The following is an 8279-nucleotide window of genomic DNA, read 5'->3' as shown; positions in this document are numbered from 1 at the left end:
CAGAACATGGGAACACTGAATGTTATAAAATTGGGAAAGGTGTGAGACAGGGTTGTATTCTTTCACCATACTTGTTCAACCTGTATGCTGAGCAAAAATAATACAAGAAGCTGGGTTCTGTGAAGAAAAACATGGCGTCAGGATTGGAGGAAGACTCATTAACAACCTGCGATATACAGATGATACAACCTTGCTTGCTGAAAGTGAAGAGGATTTGAAACATTTACTTATGAAGATCAAAGAGCACAGCCTTCGATATGGATTACATCTCAATGTCAAGAAAACAAAAATCCTCACCACTGGACCAATAAACAGCATTCTTATCAATGGAGAAAAGATTGAAGTTGTCAAGGACTTCATTCTTCTTGGATCAACTATCAACACTCGTGGAAGCAGCAGTCAAGAGATCAGACGACGTATTGCATTGGGCAAATCTGCTGCACAAGAACTTTTTGAAGTATTGAAGAGCAGAGATGTCAGCTTGAGGACTAGGGTGTGCCTGACCCAGGCCATGGTATTTTCAATAGCCTCATATGGAGGGGAAATCTGGACAGTGAAAAAGAAAGATCTTAGAAGAATTGATGCCTTTGAGTTGTGGTGTTGGAGGAGAATACTGAAAGTGCCATGGACTGCCAAAAGAACCAATAGATCTGTTTTGGAAGAGGTGCAGCCAGAGTGCTCCTTGGAGGCCAGGATGGCTAAGCTTCGTCTCTCCTACTTTGGACATATTGTCAGGAGAGAACTGTCGCTGGAGAAGGATGTCATGCTGGGTAAGGTGGAGGGTCAGAAAAAAAGAGGAAGACCCCTAACGAGATGGATTTGCCAGGTGGCATCATTGATGGACTCAAGTGTGGCAGCGGTAGTGAGGTTGTCCCAGGATCGGACATTGTTTCGTTCTAATGTGCATGGGGTCGCTATGAGTTGGTTCCGAGTCAATGGCACCTGACAACAACAACAACAAAAAATTTGCAGGAGTAAAAAACTTCCTCTTTCTCTGGAAGAGCAAGTGGTGGGCTTGAACTACCAACCTTTGGTTCACAGGCCAGTACTTATCCGACAAAACCACAGTGCTCCCTTTGTCTGGATTGGAGGTTTTAAAAAAAATTTTTTTAAAGAAGAGGGAGAAGAACCAGCTCATATATTTTTTTAAAGTCAGAACACTGGGTCAGATCATCCAGGAAAATGTAGAACAGGGTCCACTGTAGCCACAGTAGTAGAAAGCAAAGTTCATTTTGAATAATTATAGGGGAGTGATGTAATATTTAGCTTCAAAATTGTGTCCTCGAAACTATTCTTCAAAAATAGTTGCCTATCTACTGTTTGTATACTCAGTATTTTCCATAGATTATCTGCAGTCTTCAAAATAACTGCACATATTGACGCTCATAGTTTCTGTTCTAGCTGAGAGGTCAGGATGTCAATATATTAAGTTGAGTTTTCAAAACCACATTGATGGTGAGTGGTACAGTCAAACATGGAAGCATGGCTCACCTCACTTGGAAGCTTTTCACTCTGTCCACATTGTGCCACCTGAAATAAAGGGTGAATGCCAAGTTTAGGAGGACAATCGAGCAAGCAGAGCTGCACTTAACCGCTTGAAGGACTTTTGTTACCACACGTACATGGTACCACCTTTCTCCGTTGAGAAGAATGTTGTTCATTGGTCCAGTGGTGAGGATTTTTGTTTTCTTGACATTGAGATGCAATCCATACCGAAAGCTGTACTCTTTGATCTTCCTCAGTAAATGTTTGGTGTCCTCTTCACTTTCAGCAAGCAAGGTTGTATCACCTGCATATCACAGGTTGTTAATGAGTCTTCCTCCAATCCTGATGCCACGTTTTTCTTCATAGAACCCAGATTCCTGTATTATTTGCTCAGCATACAGGTTGAATAAGTATGGTGAAAGAATACAACCTTGTCGCACACCTTTCTTCATTTTAACAACAACAACAACATGATATCACCACCACTCGTCTGTCAGTTTGTTGTACTGTGGGCATGTGTGTTGCTACGATAATGGAAGCTATGCCAAATCCCAGAATGGTCCCCATGGTGGACAGATTTCAGTAGCACTTCCAAACTAACACAGATGAGGAAGATAGGTCTTGGTGATTCACATCTGAAAACTAGCCAATGAAATCATGGGTCCCAACAGAGTACCGATTGCTGTAGTGCTGGAGATGAGTCCTCTAGGTCGAAAGGCCTTCAAAACAGACAGTGAATACAACAATGGACTCAAGTATGTCAGTGCTTACGAAGATGGCACAGGACCAGGCAATGTTCCATTCTGTTGAATGTGAGGTCTCCATGAGTTGAAGACAACTAAATAGCAACTAACAAGTAATAGGGCAGTCATGTATTTAACAAACAAACGAACAAACAAATAAAACCCTAATGTGGAAAGCCAGTGTATGGAAATGTGCTCATCTGGTCTACCTTGTCGGCATTCTGAGGAGTATGGGCATACCAACCAGGCATTTCCTTTTTGTTTGGAATGTCCTTCTTTGTACAGCTGGAGAAGGAGACATTCTCTGAGTCTTTACCTTTCTTCACTAAGTTTTCCCAACACTCTTTGTAGGGCACTCTTCACCTCCTTGTTTCTCAAGCTGTAGATCAAGGGATTCAGCATGGGGGTCACCACAGCATAAAAGAGGGCTACCATCTTCTCCTGTTCAGCTGAGGAGCTAGCCACAGGCCTCATGTAGGTGAAAATGGCTGTGCCAAAGCACATGGAGACCACAGTGAGGTGGGAGGCGCAGGTCCCAAAGGCTTTGCGGCGTCCCTGCACTGAACGGATGCGCAGGATGGCAGCCACTATGCGAGCATAGGAGAACAGGACCAGGAAGCAGGGGAGCATGATCACTAGGACACCAGAGATGGCCACCATGACCTTGTTGAAGGAGATGTCCGTGCAGGATAGCCTCAATACAGCCAGCATCTCACAGGCAAAGTGGTTGATGATGTTACGACAAAAGGGCAACTTGAAGATGATGGTGGTCTGCATCAGTGAGTTTGCAAAGCCAGCTGCCAGGCAGCCAGCAGCCATCCCCATGCACAGCCCTCCATGCATGATGACCATGTAATGCAGAGGGTGACACACAGCCACATAGCGGTCATAGGCCATGGCTCCCAGTAGGAAAAACTCCGTGCTGCCCATTGACAAGGAAACATACAGCTAGAGCACACAGCTGGGGAACGAGATGGATTTCCAGACTGACAGGAAGTGAACCAACATCTGAGGGACCGTGCTGTTGGTGTAGCAGATGTCCACAAAGGACAGGACACTGAGGAAGAAGTACATGGGGGTGTGAAGCCTGCTGTCCAGTCTGATGAGGATGATGATGAGGGAGTTACCCACCACAGTCACCAGGTACATGGTCAAGAACAGGACAAAGAGGGACACCTGCGTACCCCAGTCAGTGGAGAGCCCCAGCAAGAGGAACTCACTTATCCATGTCTGGTTCTCCCGGTCCATGAGCCTCTGGGAACGAAAGCCAAGTTATAATAAATCCCAGGTCAGGGTGGTGGTGGCAGAGGACCTCACAGGGTCATGTAAACCAAAGAGCCATGGAATTTTAACTGCAAGCCATGATATTTATGCCATGAAGTTTCCAGGCTATTGGTCCTTCCTCCTGTGTTCTGGAACACAGTAGACCCCACTAATGAGATGCAGATTGGCGAAGAGATTTCTTTTCTTCTTGAGATGTTAGACATTTGAGTTAAAATGATTAATGGTAAAAATGGATTCTCTTCTTTAGGCCAAATTTTTCTCCCAGGGGTTTATTCATGTCTCTATTGAATTTCCTTCTTACTGTCTCAGAATCCATATTTATGCAACTTAACAAGAATGAGCATCTTTTTCAAATGTACTTTATATCCCTGGATTTTCTGCCTACAAAAATGTGATGCTCCATTTCCACTCATTTGTAATTAGAAGCAAGCAACTATCTGATATATTTTAAGTGGTAAAGCATTGTGAAGAACTGAATTTCAGAGCCAGTAAATTAAAGAAGGAAGATCTGTCTCAGGCTTGAGAAGTCTGGACACACTGGGACTCGTCCATGAGATTGGAGAAGAAGAAAAGATGTGCTCTCCTCCTCCAGATGCCAGGCAGAGACCATGAGCAGCAGGATGCCACTGTCAAAAAGCAAATCAAAATCAAAGTCGCAGCAAGCTGTTTGCTTCACAAATGACAAGAGCCCAAATACGAGCCTCCATCTTAACTAAGAGATCATGGGAAATGAGCCTCCATCTTAACTAAGAGATCATGGGAACTGGCTGTACATTCCCACCAATTCTGTTGGTATGTCTCCTTGTCTGTATCCTGATTGGTGAGTTAGAGTTTATATGTTTCCTTGTCTGTATCCTGATTGGTGAGTTAGAATTTGTATGTTTCCTTGTATGTGGCCTGGATGGTGAGTTTTGCTCTGGAGAGTATGTGATAGAATATGTGATGTGATAGGGAAATAACTAATTGGAATTAAATTCATGAACTGACAGCTAGTTGTCTGTCTCCTTGAGACCCCCCCGTACATTCATTCCCATCTCAAATACCTGACAATTTCCCCTTAGGAAGCCTGAACTCTCTTTGTGCTGTGCCACCTCACCCCAAACCCACATGACCAGAAGGTCAAGTCTGATCAGTGTTGTTAAGTGCCATCGAATCAGTTCCAACTCATAGCGACCTTGTATGGGCTTCCTGAGGAGCTGCTGGTTCATTTGAACCACTGACCTTGCTGTTCAAACCAACCTTTTGGTTCAGTGCATTATCTATCCTACAGGATCACAGCAATACTGGCCCCAAATTTTTGCATACTGATGATATGTCAGTCCTCCCGGAGGTATCAGGCGGGCTCCAGTACTCAGAAACTGATTCTGACACTTCTAGTAATCTTGTGTTTGCAACTTATTCAAATCATAAGCAATTTCTAAAAGCATTGTGGACTTCAGGCAGTTACGTCTCAACATCCCATGTTTGGAGGTTTTATTTCCTTGATTACTCTGACTTTTAAGTACAGGAAAAGCAATCCATGTACCATTGTCCTAACCAGGTATCATCTGCTTGCTTGTGATGAGATAGTGCCATTGGATATAAGACCAGAACCATTCTTGTCCTTACAGTGTTCATGACAATGAAGACAGCTAACTGTAGTTACTTAAGAAGCAGGGACACTGAGATTTACCAGAAGATGAGCCTATGGCTAGTCTCATATAACAATCCTTCCTTCATTGATGAATAACTTAAGCTTGAAAAACTATTCCTATTCAGGGAGCTCTGGTAGCATAGTGGTTATGAATTGAGCTGTGAACTGCAAGGTTAGCAGTTCTAAACTACCAGATGTTCCATGGGAAAAAGATGATGTTTTCTTCTCCTGTAAAGATTTACAGCCTCGGAAACCCTGTACAGGGTTTCTATGAGTCAAAACCAACTCCACAGCACATAACCACCACCACCACCACCATACAAGAGATAATTGATTTAATTTACACAAAGGGTGGTAATCAAAGTATGATTTTTTTTTTCCAGGTCTTTAGCATTTACTGTTGATCTTCAGGAGGTTAGCAAGAAGGTTTGCAATATTTCTATCAGAGAAAGGAAAGCCTCATGTTTTATCCCTTATAAGAAAGGAAAAGTCGAAATATGAAAATATCACTCTCAAATCCCTCGGGTATAAAAGATAGAACCAAGTTTCCTTCAAGGGGAAAGCCAGAGTCTGGGACCAGCCATGGAACCTAACCACAAACAAAAGGACACTTTTATGATCCAATGCTAAGACAATTCAGGCAAAAGAACCTCTGCAGCGAAGGAATAAAACATTAAAACAGAACAGAAGATGCCTGGTGATGACTGTGTGTATTCTCAATACAAAGCATAGAGACTTGTTGGAAACCCTGTCTGACAAATGCTAATCTCTCACAATTGTGAATCTCTCGTTTATTACAAAATAAAACCAGTAAGCTAAGACCTTGACAAAGAAACTGTGGTAGACTTGGACTTTGGCCAGTAATGCCTCTCAAGGTCCAGGAAGTCACTGGCCACAAATAGGGAGACCTCTGACTAGCCAACTTCTGTTTGGGTGTTGTAGGATGAGCACTGGATTGCTAATCGCAAGGTCAGCAGTTCAAACCCACCAGGCGCTCCTTGGATTTCTATGAGTCAGAAGCGACTAGAAGGCACTGGACAACTACAATTCAACTCCCTGGGAGACTATGTGTGGTGTTGTCAGTAAGTTTGCATTTCCCAGTTTACCTGCTCTCATCTGGCCTCACTCGCTACAAGGAGAGGAAGAGAAAAAATGAAGAGGGGCACAAGAGGAATGGTAAAATTGATGATATGCAAAAAAAAAAAAACAACCAAAAAATCATGAAAGTACACAAAAAAGTCTTTAAAATTTTTCAATAAATGATATGGAAATATGTCTAGAAATGACTGATTTGGTTAGCTCAAAAAATATCATTTCACCCCTAAAAACTATGCTCTTTAAAATATTATCCATACGTTATTTCTACATATGTATTTGTATGTGTTACAAATGATATCCTTGTATACAGAAAAGCACATAGAGGAAAACTTTATGAAACGTCTCTTGTTTAAACTTTCTGTTGTGAATTGAGTGAAGGCTTACATGCAGATCATCAGTTTTCCATTCCACAAATTACACAATTCATTTCATCTGATTGATTACAAGCTCCTTAAGGTTTATGCCACTTCCTTCCTATGATTCTTGTTTCTGTTCTGCCTTCCAGGCCCTTCTAAATTTTTGTCCTAAGGAAAATGCTGTCCTTTTGATCTCAAATGGTTGACCAATCTGTGGTGTGCATGACCGCATTAACATTGTAGTCCCCTATCTACCTATCTCCTGCTAAGCTGAAACTTGAGCCTTGAAGGTGAGCTCAGCTCCAGACTTGAAAGGCGACCAAGAGCCACAGTCTCAAGGTCCCACCAGTGTCTTTTAAGCCAGTAAATCTGGCATCAATATACTATCAAACACAACTGAAAACACACAAGAAGCAGAAGACAAACAAAATGACTGTATCTCCTAAACATTAGATACCTAGGTGCAACAAACGGTTTCACCAAAAGAGTAAAAAGAGAACCCACAGACGAGGAAAAGTTTTTGGCAATGATACATGTTATATGACTTTTTAGCCATCTCCAAACATCTTGAAGGAATGAGTCACTGGGCCTGAGGGCTTAGGACCACAATCTCAGGGACATCTAGGTCAGTTGGCATAACAGTCCACAAAGACAACATTCACTTTGGTAAGTAGCAACTGGATCTTAAAAGCTTGCGAGCAGCCATAAGAGGTGCAACTATTGGTTTCTCCCCATTCAGTGCAAAGAATGAAGACCATCAAAGACTTAAAGAAATGATTAGTCCAAACCATATGAACCGCAGCTTCCACTACTCAGAGACCAGAAGAACCAAATGGCTCCCAGTTACCATAACTGACTATTCTTATCAGGATCACAATAGAAAGTTCTGGACAGAGTGGGAGAAAACTGTAGAACAAAATTCAAAATCATAAAAAGGACTAGGCTGACTGGTTTGGTAAGAGACTGGTGGAAACTCTGAGACTGTGCCCCTTACACACCCTTCAAGCCTGGAACTGAACCTTCTCCCAGAGATCAACTTTTAGCCAAACAACAGACAGGTCTACGAAGTGGCAATCACACCCAAGAGGAGTGTACTTCTTACAACAATCCACCAGAAGAGATCAAAAGGTCAACGTTTGCTCAAAAACACAGCTTAGAAGGCAAGAAGGCAAAGAGAAGAAGAGCAAATGAAAATGGGGAGCCCAGGGAGGAAGTGGAAAGAGTACTGATACACTGAAGGGGTTACACCTTGTGTCATGAAGCAAAATTTGCACAGATTGTCTACATTGTTGTACAAATTGTCTATGCTGTTGTACAAATTGTCTACATTATACAAATTGTTTATGTTGTTGTACAAATTGTCTACATTGTTGTACAAATTGTCTACATTGTACAAATTGTTTACGTTGTTGTACAAATTGTCTACGTTGTTGTACAAATTGTCTATGTTGTACAAATTGTTTACGTTGTACAAATTGTCTACATTGTACAAATTGTTTATGTTGTACAAATTGTCTACATTGTACAAATTGTTTATGTTGTTGTACAAATTGTCTACATTGTTGTACAAATTGTTTATGTTGTTGTACAAATTGTTTACGTTGTACAAATTGTCTACATTGTTGTACAAATTGTTTATGTTGTTGTACAAATTGTCTACGTTGTTGTACAAATTGTCTA

At 41.9% G+C, this 8279-nt stretch overlaps 1 pseudogene; it reads right to left on the bottom strand.

Moving 5' to 3' along the window:
* Positions 1–2540: 2540 nt before the first annotated feature.
* Positions 2541–3476, bottom strand: LOC102820880 (annotated as a pseudogene).
* Between the last annotated feature and the right edge of the window lie 4803 nt (positions 3477–8279).

The sequence above is a fragment of the Chrysochloris asiatica genome, unplaced genomic scaffold, assembly GCF_000296735.1.
Source record: "Chrysochloris asiatica unplaced genomic scaffold, ChrAsi1.0 scaffold00041, whole genome shotgun sequence".
In the NCBI taxonomy this organism is placed as follows: Eukaryota; Metazoa; Chordata; class Mammalia; order Afrosoricida; family Chrysochloridae; genus Chrysochloris; species Chrysochloris asiatica.
The sequence above is the reverse complement of the archived record's forward strand: the minus strand, read 5'-3'. Positions and strand labels throughout refer to the sequence as shown.